Here is a 14,232-nt window from a genome sequence, read left to right on the forward strand (position 1 = left end):
GCCTACTCTTTGATAGTTCAACTCTCTTCAGTAGCATAACTTAAGGTTTAAATAAATATGAATAGCCATGTTCACTGTGAAATTGTTTGCAATATCCTGGAATGCTACTTCTCTAGTTCTTCTCGCAGCTGGCTCTTTTTATCATCCATTAGGCCTCAGCACAAAAATGACTTCTCTTCAAATACTCTTGATCTCATTCCAACATAACTGTAAACACAATCTATGATTATCTTACTTGTTTATGGTTTGTCCTTCCCTTCTGGAATGCTAGCTTCCTGAGGCCAGGACCCATGTCTGTTCACTGCTATTTTTCCATAATATGCATCTTATAATAGAGATTCAATAAATATCTACGAAGTGGATTTAAAAAACTGTGGGGAACAAAAGCCAAGTAGTAGTACATCCCTACCAGTAATTATTAAAAAGAATAAGAAAAATCAATATACCCTCATGTGGAAAAATGTCCACAGCAGAGTAAACTTTATAAATGCAAGCTGTAGAATAAAATATATTGGATAGTCCCCCTTTTGTTTTAAAATATATTTGGATATCCATAAAAAATAATTGGTAAAAGTGATCTCTGAGCAAAAGGGGATGGAGTAGATAGGAGGAGGTAGCTGAGGAAAATATTACTTTTATTTCAGGCTTTTGCATTTTATTATATTAATACATATTTTTAAAATAAGCATATTAAAGAAATTTAAATAAGGTGTGTAAAAATGTATATTAAAAGAAAATTAATGAGTTATTATTGTTAACCTTAGCACATTTCGGGCTTCCAGGGACCCATCAACACATGCAAATATTAGTACAATTTTCAGGGGAAATATTCCATAGTTTCAACCAAATTTTCAATGGATTCTATGTCCAAGAGAATGTTCATACTGCTGGCAAATAGATCCACAGTATGACTCCATGAGGTAGGAACTAAGGTGATGCACTATGTTATGTGTGGGGGCTGCTTGAGGATTGAAAGATGGCTCTCCTCACTGCCTCACCCATCATGCTGCCCCCATTTTCTTGAACTTGTGGAATTCAAAATATACGTTTTTTTCTTCCAAAAGATGTTATAGTAAAACATCATTTCTGTGATTAAATGAGTCTTGGAAACCCTGCAGACGAGGACCAACCCTGTTTGAGATTTGTAACTCACTACCCAGTCTTAAAGAGCTTGTGAAGACCACAAGAAGCTGTTTTTCCTCAAACACAGAATTTCCTAAAGACTTTGGAGCATGTACCACTGTTTCCTTGACACTTGCAGAACAATGTTGCTCAGAACAGAACTGTTGGCAAAAAGCTACAAGATGATATGAGACCAGGTACTACTCCTCTTTGTCAGCTTCAAAGGTTTTTCTTCTTCTTACTAAACTAAGTGTTCTCCCAGTCTCAAGTCTTCACCCATCAGCCAATCTATTTCAGAGTTTTTTGAAAGAATGAAATCATTCACTCCAGCTCAAGCTCGCATAGCTATTCTGACCTCACTTTAGCAGCCCTAGTTGTATTTCCTACTGCCACATAAATATTTCACCATTACCTGATTAAAGTAATTAAAACAGAAGTCATTAATTTTTTCTGCCTTCTAACATTTCCATTTCTCTCCTTGCATTATTCTTCTTCTGCACCCTTGATCAAATAACTTTGGTTTTCCTTTTCTTACATTCCTTGAACTCAACCAACTGCCAATTTCTTGTTGTTGTGATCACCTATTCTGGCTTGTCAAAGTTTCTATCATCGTGGTGATTTCTCCTCATCCACAAATCAAAATTCTCATTATTTAAGGTCTAGTTACAGTATCACCTCCTCTGAAAAGTCCTTTCCTGAGAATAGCCCCTCACCATTCATCTCTTCCTGCTCTGTAATCCCATTACACTATTTTATGCTTCTATTTTAGCCCTTACCATAGTCTAATATAGTATTGTTCTCTAGTATGATATAGTGTGCTGCCTTACGGCACAAGAAGGTTGTTTGAGCTCCAGCCTTCACATATACATTTCAAACATTAGGAAGAAGGAAGGGGCAAAGAAAGATGCACCCTCCTCATAAGATGTCAAAGACAAAATCCTTTGGACAGTTAAGGAGACTATTTTATTCAGATTATAGGGAGAGGATCCCAAATCTGAAGATCAGAGTATCTCAGCAATACGGGTTTGCCTTAAGACTTTTTTTTTCCAGCCCCACCCCCTGCCTTAGATTTTTATGGGGAAGAGTAGACAAGTTACAAGTAGGGTGAATTACAGTTAGGGTTGTTTTTCAATAAGGGGAAATCTCAGCTGAATAGGAAATGTTTACAGCTGTGTCTAGCTATTTTCAGGGGGACAAATACTTCTATTGTCAACAAATCATTCATAAGATAAATAGCGAGGAGTTGGAGGGTCTGTGTCTAGCCTTGTCAGCGGGTTCAGGCAAAAATAAGGGAGTCATCTGAGAATCTTATGGGAATCAAGAGAAAGATTTGGCAGAGTCTTATCTAAGTCCGGTAGTGACTTACTTTGAGATAAATCACTCCATGAACACAGATGGGTGGGAGAATTTCAGAACACAAAAACTTCAGAGGCTCCCTGAAAATTTCACTTTTGCTTAAAGCTGATTGCCCAGGACTTAAATACATGACTTCACCTAGCTTTAAAGGGGACTGGAAAATGTAATCTTTTAGATGAGAAACAATATGATTAGAGTGGATATTAAGAGCCAACAAGGCTATGCCACACTGGATTACTGTAATAACCTGCTAACTGGTGCCCTTTACCACTCTTGCTTCTCTCTAATCCAAATCACACACATAGCCAAAGTGCTCTTTTAAAACTGTAAAACACATCATGTTCCTGATTACTTTAAAACTCATCAGTTGATCTTAGAATAAAATTAAAACTGAGAAAACCCTGAAAAATCTGACTTTTGCCTCTCTCCAATTTTATCTCACTGGTAATTCTCCTTGCATATTAAGCTACAGCCAAATTTGCTTCTTTGATTTTTTTAATAGAAAAGTTCTTTCTTTTTATTTTTTCCCTCCTTAGAATGTTCATCTCCCCAGTTTTACAAAAGATTGGTTCATTCAAACTCAAGTATCACCTTTTGAAAGAGGCTTTTCTTGATTTTCTGATCTGAAATAACTTTTGCCAGTTACTCTTTATTTTAGCACATTTTCATTTTTCTTTCTTATAAAACTTATGTTGTTAATGTACTTTTAAACCTTCTTCTCCATGACAAGGAAGGGGCTTTGCCTGATTTGTTCACTGCTATATTCTCAGAGCCAAACATGGTGCATGTAATAACTCTATGCATTTGTAAAGGATTTCTGTATCTGAAAGGATCAACATATCACTGAAAACTTGTGACAAAAATAAATATGATCTAGACATATTTTTTACTCAATCTATGGTTAACATTTACTGCATAAAAGTCTGATGATACCTGACAATCACTCAAAGAACTGCCAGACATCTACACCCTACAGGCTGGAAACCACTGGTATAATAAGAAACATTGTTATTTTAGGAGTCAGCAGCCCAGCTTTCAGTACTGGAGAGGAATAAAGTCACTAATATGTTGGTGAAAGAACAAGAAATTTCTATCTGTTTAAGCCAATTGTAGTTTTTTCATTTTTGTTTTTTATTTTCTTTGGTTTTATGCTACCCAACTTTAATTCTATCTATCTATGCTAAAAAATGATGGCAAATTGGCCTGGTGGGTTCTCTGCCTGATGAACATAACAGCTAATTCATGGCACAATGGTTTCAAGGAGAAAGGGTTTAAAGTTACCTCTGAAACAGAAGAGAAGATGGCTTATCAGCCCAAAATCTGTCTCCCTGACTTTAAGGAGTTCAGAGTTTTTATGGATTCAATCAAGGGAAGGTGGAGTTGTTACCATTACAATATCAAGTATAAACAGGGCTAAGAACAGGCTAGAATAACCGTTACTGTGATAAGTATAAACAAGGTTAAGACTAGTTGAGTTTTAGTAATTTCAGGTATTAACTTCTACCTGTTACACAATATAGAAAGAAAAACATCTATATAATGATTTGGTAGTCATAATCATGTGCTACTTCTTAATTTTTCTGATATGCTAACTCAGTAGAGATGAATAGAAGTGATTTAGGATATATTTTGGGATCAGAACCAACTCTTCATGGTTATGCATTACAGTATGAGAGAATTGACAACTAAATTTCTGACTCTTGCAGCTAGGCACAGTCTATCTTCATTACTTGCAAATTATGTATTTGTGAATTTGACTGTTGCTAACATTTATTTGTAACCAAAAATCAATATTCACAGTACCTTCATAGTTGTTCACAGACATGTGCAGAGCAGTGAAAAATTTGTTACCCAGCATGCCCCCTCCCAACTGAAGTCTCACAAGGCCATATTCTGCCTTGGTTCACCTCCCATACTTGTAAACAAGTGTTCTTTTTGCTATATATTTAGTATATATGTTGCAATTTTTTGGCTTTTTTGTTGGTGACTTTGCTGTTTAAAATGGCCCTCAGCATAGTGCTGAAATGCTGTCTAGTAGTGCATGATATGCTTTACAGAGAAAACATGGGTATTAGATAAGCTTTGTTCAGGTATGACTTATGGTGCTGTTGGCTCTAAGTTCAAGGTTAAGTGTGTGCCAGTTTGAAAAGATCTATGTATCCTAGAAAAGCCATGTTTTAATCCTAATCCCACTTTGTAATGGCAGCCATTTCTTCTAATCCCTTTTCAGTACTGAATGTTGGAAAATTTAATCAGATATCTCCATGGAAATGTGACTCAATCAGTGTGGGTATTAAACTTGATAGGTGGAGATGTGTCTCCACCCATTTTTGGTGGGTCTTGATTAGTTTACTGGAATCCTATAAAAGAAACATTTCAGAGAAAAGAGATTCAGAGAAAGCAGAGAAGAGTGACATAGCCACAAGAAGCAAAGAGTCCACCAGCCACTGACCTTTGGAGATGAAGAAGGAAAACACCTTCTGGGGAGCTTCAAGAAACAGTAAGCCCAGAGAGAAAGCTAGCAGAGGGCTCTGTGTTCGCCATGTGCCGTTCCAGCTGAGAGAAACCCTGACTGTGTTCACCATGTGCCTTCTCATTTGAGAGAAAAACCCTAAACTTCATCAGCTTTCTTGAACCAAAGTATCTTTTCCATGTGTGCCTTTGATTGAATATTTCTATGGATTTACTTTGATTGGGACATTTTCTCGGTCTTAGAACTGTAAACTAGCAATATTAAATTTCCCTTCTAAAAAGTCATTCCGTTCCTGGTATATTGCATTTCAGCAACTAGCAAACTAGAACAAGGTGTCTTTACACAGGAACACATGAAAAAACAAAATTGTATTGATTACTAGACAAATTGAAGGAAATTAATACTATATTCCCCTAAACTATTCACTAATTTAGAGTTTGTGATGGCTTTATAGTTCAAAATCCCCCCAAATAATAACAATAGATTATATATAGGAGTTCCATTTATGAGATGAGGAGAGATAAAAGAGGAACATGTTTTGTTAAGGGGGAACAGAATTAATTAAAAATGAATATTATAATACAAATTTAAGAAAAAGCCTTGCATAATATATGGCAGTTTTGACTTTTATGTGTTTTTTCAATGAGTATATTATAGAAGTCTACCTTAAAAAAATTTTTTTTAACTTTTATAAATAGTGATTTATCATGTTCTTAAATGAGAAGACTCAGTATCACTAATATATTAGGACCAAAAAAGTCTCATACATTCTGTGCTATACTTTTCAAAATCCCAAGAAGATTTTTATGAAATTTGACGAAATTCTTTTTTTTTCAGTGCTCCTCTTTTAAAGAATTAAAATGCGTACAGCACACAGCATGGCATTTTTAAACACTGACTTATAGCTCCCTAATAAGATAAAGCAAAAATAAAATTGGTTATCTTATTAGAAACAAGATACACCACCACTTTGCTTTCAAATATTATTGTACTTTAACTTTCATAATTTAATAATAAATATGTATTTATGAAACAATCTGCAGACAACTACTGTTTAACAAAGAACACTTTTAAGTATACATGACTATCCTATATTATTTATTAGGTATGAATTTCACAAACATTACTTATATTAGCATTAACAGTGGAGCTGGAGACTATTGTGCCTTCTCCATGCTGCACAGCAAGAACTACCAATAGCGTGGTGGAACATGTGGCCCTTTCCCAGGCCATGGTTCCTGTGGCCACCAGACGTCAGCCCACATATCTTTCTGTGCTTATGGACTGGCCTGGTGATCCACTGGGTGCCAGGATTTCTTCTGACGGCTTTATAGAATGGCTCAATGAGAATACCCTCAAATAATTTGTATGTGGAATCTTGACCAACCCAGTAAGAATTCAGGACTCTCAGCACACCACAATGGTGTCCAGCTCACTCATCAGCAAGAGACCGAAGTCTTCTAGCTTCAGCTGTTTAGCACCATGATGGACAGGCTTGCTGTAGGTCATGCCCGTAGCCTCAAATCGTAGAGATGGCATAGCCTTGCTTGGCCTTGAAACCCAGGCTACATGCTTTAATGGCCAGGTGGGACGCCGGCCCTGTGGAGCGCAGAGAGTTGGTGATACTGCCTGCAGCTGACCCTCAGAAGAAAGCACATCACATTGGACTGCTTCTTCCTCCATAGCTCCTGTTTTTATTTATAAGCACCCATCTTGGCTTATCTGATGGCTGCCACAAGATGGAAAGGAAACAGCCTTTCTCGACAAATTGATTCTTAAGTATGCCAGAAGAAAAATGCCTAAGAAGAACCAATACACTTTTTTGAAAAAGAAGGTCAATAAGTGGAGTTTTTTCCTACCAGGAACAGAAAAATGTTTAACAGCTATAAGGGTTTGCCTTAAACTTTTAAATATTATACCATAGTAATTAAAACTGGGTAGAATGAATATAGGTAGTTTTATAGAACAAAATAGACTTCAGAGACAGACTCAAATAAATATGGGAATTTAGTTTATGATAAAGGTGCTATTTTAAATTAGAAAGAAATGTGTTTAATAAATATGCTTGACACAAATGTTTACACATGAAAATAAATAAAAAACCAATTCCTACTTCACATCATACTTCACATTCATTAGAAAGATGAATTTCTAATGGATTAAAAAGTTAAATACAAAAGGCAAGCCCATTTTCTTAATAAGAAGTTTTCAAAATAATATTGGGGTGAAGAAAGTCTTTGTGGAGACCCAGGGCCTGGGATGTCCTTCAATATTGAGAATAAGTTACTGCATGTAGCCATCTACAATAACCAGGTCAGAAGTTAAAGGTCATCACATCTCCTCAGGAGAGGGGGGTGGGGAATGTACAGATGATCTTAAACAAAACATTAAAACTACCCTCCCTTAAGACCTCTATTGTTGCTCAGATGTTGCCTCATTCTCTCTGAACTTAACTCTGCAAGTGAAGTCATTGACCTCCCCCCTACGTGAGACATGATATCCAGGGGCAAAAGTCTTTCTGGTGGAGTGGGAGATGACTCCCAGGGTTGAGTCTGGCCCTGGCACCATGGGATCAAAAATTCCATCCTGACCAAAAGACGAAAAAGAAGTATAACTAATGAAGTATCAGTGACTAAGAGAGTTCAAAAAGAGTTGAGAGGCTACTCCGGTGGTTGCTCTTATGCAAGCTTCAGTTAGACATTGCTATCTATCATAACCTGCCAAACCCCAATTAGGGCCATTCCAGACAATCCTAAAGAACATCTAGGTCAATATATAAGATTCTACAACATTTCCATGTACTGGAGTAACTTTCCAGAAACCTACAACCTCCAAATGTGTCCCTGGACCAGATAAGGCCTGAAACCTAGAGGACCCAGTCTCTGCAGAACATCAGATAGTTCCATCTCCCTACCCCATATTATTGACTGCCCCTTCCAACATGAAAAAGTTAGAATGGGCATAGCCCAAACACCCCTAAAGAGTGGATTAACAAGGTTAAAGGTGATGGTGGAGTTATACAGAGAAGGTAGGGTTTAACAAATGAGTATGATTGCTGAATCATTATATTGATATTTCTTTTAGTCTCTAGTATCTTAGAGCAGCTAGGAGTAAAAACCAAAAATTGTGGGATTGTAACCTATATCAAACTCTGAAATCTGTTCTACAACTAATTGTTGTGCTGTGCTTTGAAATTTATTGGTTTTTGATACATATGTTATTTTTCATAAAAAAGAAAAAAAGTTGATTGTGAGGCTAAAAATATTTATTCCTTCTCGCCTCTTATATTCTGGAGCAGCGGACCCAAATTCTTCAAAAAAAAAAGCTGCATTGTAACAGTCTTCCTCAATAATTACCCAAATCTCAAAAGTCCATTCACTTTTGATTAAAAAAAGTAAACTTCTATAGAGTGAAAAATAACACACAAAAAAATACACAGAGAAGAATACATACAACATATTTAAAAAATAAATATCAGGTAAAAATTACTTATGTCTATGCACCTAATAACAGCTTCAAGATGTATAAGATAAAAATTGACTGAAGTAAAAAGGAAAAAATAAGGAAACCACAACTGTAAGAATTTAATACTCCTCTCTCAGTCGCAGAGAAAATGAACAAATTAAAAAAAAAAGCACCCTAAGAATAGCAAAATTTGAACAATTGAAAAGAATTATTCCAAGTGACTTTTGAATGTAAACTCCAACTGCACATCCACACTGGGATGTAGTATTCTAAGAACAAAAGAGGAATAACAACAACAACAAAAAACACTTTTAGGTCCAAGTTATGTGGTTTACATTTTCAGTTTGATTAAGCTGATTTCCTGATTAAAAGGAACTTAAATTTCTCAAATGTTTTTTTTTCAACAAATTTTTTTGCTCCCAAAGTGGAATGCATTATTTAATAGTCTTTTTAATGTGGGTCTGTAAGTGATTAATTTTTTAAGCTCTTTGTATTATGTCTTTATTTTCTGTTTACTCTTGAATGATAGTCTAACTGTATATAAAATTCTCAGTTGACAGTTATTTTCCCTGAGACCTTTAAACATGTATTTTTTTTCTATTGTTTTCTGGCTTATACTATGGTTGTTGTAAATTCTGCTATCAGTTTAAATTTACTGTTTTTGTGGAAAAAGTTCCATTTTTTTTCTGGTTGCTTTTAGTATTTCCTCAGGCTCTAACATGTTTTAGGTATGGATTAACTAATTACTTCATTTATAACTTTTTATTGAAGTATAATATTCATTTAGATAACTACTCAAATCATAAGTGTATATATCATGGAATGTTCCAAAATTAAACACGTGCTCAGTTAGCAAGCATATCAAGAAACAACATTGCCAGTACATCAGAAGCTCCACTCACGCCCCTCCCAATCGATTTTCCATAGGCAATCTTTATCTGGATTTTTAACACTGTGTATTAGTTTAGCCCGTGTTTGAACTTTAACAAAGTGAAATCATTCTCATTTGTCCCTAGCTTCTTTTGCTACATATTATGTTTGGGAGATTCATCCATATGGTTCTGTGTAGTTGTCCATTGTCCATTTTTACATCTCTACTATTCAAGATGGTTTAAATTTATGTGTGACTTTTAATGCACAAATATTTTGGAATTTTTCAGATCTTATTGTTATAATATTGAATCAAATTCCACTGTGATATGAGAGCATACAGTGCAAATTCATATAGACTTGTCTGCTGTTCCAGCATATGATCAATTTTAGTGAAATTTCAGTATGTACTTGAAAAGAATGTATGTTCTAAGGCAGCTGTGCGTGGTGATCTGCACATGTCAGTTATATCAAGTTTTATCATAGAATGTTTTTCAGGTCATCCATTTCCTTACTGATTTTCTGACTACTTTATATGTCAATTACTAAAAGAATGGTATTTAAATCTCCAACTGTAATTGTAATTTGTTTATTATTCTTTTCAGTTTTTCATTAGCTTAATGTATTTTAAAGCTACATTATTTTGAACATTCACATTTAAGATTAGGTCTTCTTGAATTTACTGTTTTGTCATTACAAAATGTCCCTTTTTATTCCTGTTAATATTCCTGTTCCTGAAGTCTACTTCATCCAATATCAATATAACCACTCTAGATTTCTTCAGATTAATGTTGCATGGCATATAATTTCTCATTCATCTTTTTCTTTATATTGTATTTCTTGTAGATAGCATATAGTTGGCTCTTACTTTTTAAAATTCAGTTTGAAAATCTCTAACTTTCTTTCTTTCTAAATTTTTTTTGTATGCTGACTGGTGGGGGTCACATTTTATTCTTTTTCCACATAAGTACCCTATCATCGCAGCACCATTTGTTGATTTTTTTTTTTTTTGAGTGCATGGGTCAGGAACCGAACCCAGGTCTCCCTGTATGACAGGTGAAAACTCTGCCACTGAACCAACTGTGCACCCTGAAAATCTCTAATTTGTAACTGAAGTGCTTGTACCATTTGCCTTTTGATATTTTTGTGTTGATCGCTATTTTGCTATTTGTTTTCCATTTGTCTTATTTCTTCTTTGTTCTCTTTTTTCTGTTTATTTCAGATTGAGTATTTTTAGTATTCTATTTTCTACTACTATACTGATTTATTAATTATCCACCTTAATTTACTTTTTTGTTGGCTGTTGCACTGTTTACAATATGCAACTTTAACAATATAATATCACTTCACACACAACATAAAGACCTTCTTAAGGTCTTTATAAAGTATGCTTTCAATTCTTCCCTCCTTCCACTCTTTTGCTGTTGTGGTCGTAGTTTCAAGGAGATTTTTTACAGCCTGCCCCAGATCTTCTGTATTTATCTACCATTCTGAAGCTCTGTATTACTTCTGTAAGCCCAAGTTTCTATCTGGTAACCTTTTCCTTCAGCCTGAAGGAGGCCGTTTAATATTTATTGTGAAACAAATCTACAGTTGATGAATTCTCTTAACTTCTGTTTTTCTAAAAATATCTTTATTTACCTTCATTTTTGAAAGATATTTTGCAGAGATATAGAATTCTAAGTTTTCAGATTTTTTCTTTTAGTACTTTAAAGATATCTCACTACTGTCTTTTGGTTTGTCTCTGAAATGAAGACTACAGTCAGTCTTTTCTCCCTTTTTTTCCTGGTTATTGTAAGAATGATTTTCTTTATTATTGGTACACAACATTTTAATTAAGATATGACTGAACATAGTGTTTTTTTAATCAGTTTTTTAAAAATATTTTTATTGGCAAATCTTCACACACATACAGTCCATACACAGTGTACAATCAGTGGCTCACAATATCATCACGTAGCTGCAGACGGTGTACTTGTGTGTTAATCCTAATGGCAGTTCATTGAGCTTTGTGGATCTATGAGTTATAGTTTGCATCAAATTCGGAATATTTACAGCATTATGCCAAGTATTTATTCTGTTCCTTTCTTTCTTTCTTTCCTCTTTCTGGGACTTCACATAAACCTTGTTAGGCTGTTTGATATTGTCTCACAGGTTATTGAGGCTATATTCACTTTTTTTCAGTATTTATTTTCTCTCTGTGCTTCAATTTGCATAGTGCTTTTTGTTGTTATTGCATTACTTCTTAATTATTTATATAGCGCATTGGTCCAATAACATAAAAATAGAGAATAGCAGCTAGAAATTTATTTCATTCAATGTTCAAAGATAAAAGGATTAACTACTCTTCACATTATTTTCTGTATATAACTCCTTTTTCATTTTGAAATCTGAAAATTCTGGCATTGTTCCAAGCTATTGTATTAGCAGGATACAGAAGGCCTTCACTATAGAGCGTACATAAGGATCCTTTCGTCCACCAATTCTGGCACTTTCAAAATATACCTAACAGTCCAGTTTTATTATTGTCCCGGAAGCTAGGTACCAAGGATCAGATATAAGCACTGGCACTTATAAGTAGCAAGATTGCAGTCAACAGACTCTGAAAATTGGAAATGACATTCATATTATTGTCAGCAAAGCTCCAGCCAGCACTGGATAGTTTGTAGTCAATGATTTTTTCTCTTGCAGGTCTAATCTTCTGATATGTCACTTCAGTGAATTTTTTGTTTCAGACATTGTATTTTTTTATGCTAGAAGTTCCATTCATTATTTTAAAATTATCTTCCATTTTCCTTTAAATCTTTGAGCATAATTATTGTAGCTGCTTTAGAATTCTTGTGTGTTAATTCCATCATTCCTGTCATTTCAACATCTCTTTATTGGCTAATTCCTTTTTTTCCTGGTTATGTCATGTTTTTCTGCTTCTTTGTATATGTCTAGTAATTTTTGATTGGGTGCTAGACATGAGGTTTGTTATGTTGTTAAATGTTGGATTTTGTTATCTTCTTTTAAAACATCAAATTGTTTTGGAAGGCAATTAAGTTACTTGAGGATCAGCTTTGTCCTTTGAAGTTTTTTTTCAAGCTTTGTAAGGATAGATCTACCATATCCTTTATTTTAGGACAGGTTTAGTCCTAGCAAGTAAATCATGACTCTTCTGATGTCTCTACTACATGCCCTGTAAGCATGAATTTCAACAGTGTCTTTCCCTTTTGGCTGGTAAAAACTACAGTTTCTTTCTACCCTGTTTAAACCTTGTTTAGCCTATAGATTTCTGGATATTGACCTTTACCTGGCTTCAGAGGCTCAACTTACAAATGCACAGAGTTCAGTTCAGCTAAAAACTTGAAAAGAACTCTATGGAGGGAGACTTCTATATAGGAGGAAGTAGAAGTTTTTTACATTTAATTTAAGATTATAACATTAAAACCTAAAAAAATGGATTATAGCTCTTTGCATGGTCAGGATTTTTTGACAATAGAATGGGTAATTGATTACAGTGCCATCTCTTCCTCTATAGAAGGTACTCCTTATAGAACCTTTCTTTGGGGCATCTCACACTAAAATTCAGCTATTCCTGATTTCAGATCTTTTCTGGCTACTATTCTTGTAATGATTTTTCTATTCTTTCTTTTATTTCTTTAATAACTTTAAGATTATTCTATTTTTGCCCTTTTCAGATTGTTAAATCATCTGCAGTTTTCAGGGCTTCTATTATGATTGTATATACTGATTCTTTCACAATGCTATTTGCTTCCTGATATGGTTTAAAATTTTTGATGATCTGAAAATAGAAGTTTTGTGTTTGCTTATGCCAGCATCCTTTGGATTTCAATGTTTCTAAATTGGTTTTACTTTATTAGTTTGAAGTTTTACATCAATGTGTAGCAGAAATCTAAGGTTAGACTTTTTGTTTGTTTGTTTTTTTGTTTTGTTTTTACAGTCAACTTTTTATTACCTTCTTTGCCAGTTTGATTCTCTTCCGTACCCCAGAAAAGCCATGTCCTTTAATCCTTATTCAATATTGCTGGGTGAAGGCTTTGAATTGTTCCCAAAGAGATGTGACCCATCTAATTGTTTGTGGTAACTTTTGATTAGATGGTTTCCATGGAGATGTCTCTCTACCCATTCAAGTTGGGGTTACTTGCTGGAGCCCTTTAAGAGGGAACCATCTTGGAGAAAGCTTTAGAGCCCACACAGCCAGATACCTTTGGAGATGAAGAAGGAAAGTGCCCCTGGGGGACCTTCATGAAACAGGAAGCCTGGAGAGAAAGCTAGCTGATGTTGCCATGTTTGCCATGTGCCTTTCCAGTTGAGAGAGAGACATCACTGGCCTTCTTGAACCAAGATATTTTTTCCTGGATGCCTTAGATTGAACATTTCTATAGGCTTGCTTTAATTTGGACATTTTCACCACCTTAGAACATATAAACTTGCAACTTAATGAATTCCCCTTTTTAAAAGCTGCTCTGTTTCTGGTATATCACATTCTAACAGCTTGCAAATTAAAACACCTTTTCATTGAATACTCTGAACAAAATACAAGTAAGCTTCCTTATGGGTCTCCTGGCTATATTAGTTTGTTAATCTGCCAAAATGCAATATAGCAGAAATGTAATGATTTTTAAAAAGAAAATATAATAGTTACAAGTTAAAAGATCTAAGCCCATGAAAATGTCCGAATTAAGTCTCTAAAATAAGATGTTATCTTCACTCAAGAAAGACAGGTGTTGTCGGGAACACTTCTGTCAGCTGAGAAGGCATGTGGCTAACAGCTACTGGGGTCTTTGATTTCTGGACATCTCTGTCAGCTGGGAACACACATAATGACATCTGCTAGCTGTCTCCTGGCTTCTTGTGTCATAAGGCATTACTGGGGGCATTTGCTTTCAGGTCTCTGGCTGTGTGGGCTCTGTCAGCTCTGAAGCAACCTTTCTCCAAGT

General features: G+C 35.0%; 1 pseudogene; it reads right to left on the bottom strand.

Annotated features, from left to right (window-relative positions):
- Window positions 1–6,089: 6,089 nt before the first annotated feature.
- LOC143682233 (large ribosomal subunit protein eL15 pseudogene) lies at window positions 6,090–6,663 on the bottom strand (annotated as a pseudogene).
- Window positions 6,664–14,232: the final 7,569 nt, after the last annotated feature.

The sequence above is a fragment of the Tamandua tetradactyla genome, chromosome 1 (assembly GCF_023851605.1).
Source record: "Tamandua tetradactyla isolate mTamTet1 chromosome 1, mTamTet1.pri, whole genome shotgun sequence".
NCBI lineage: Eukaryota > Metazoa > Chordata > Mammalia > Pilosa > Myrmecophagidae > Tamandua > Tamandua tetradactyla.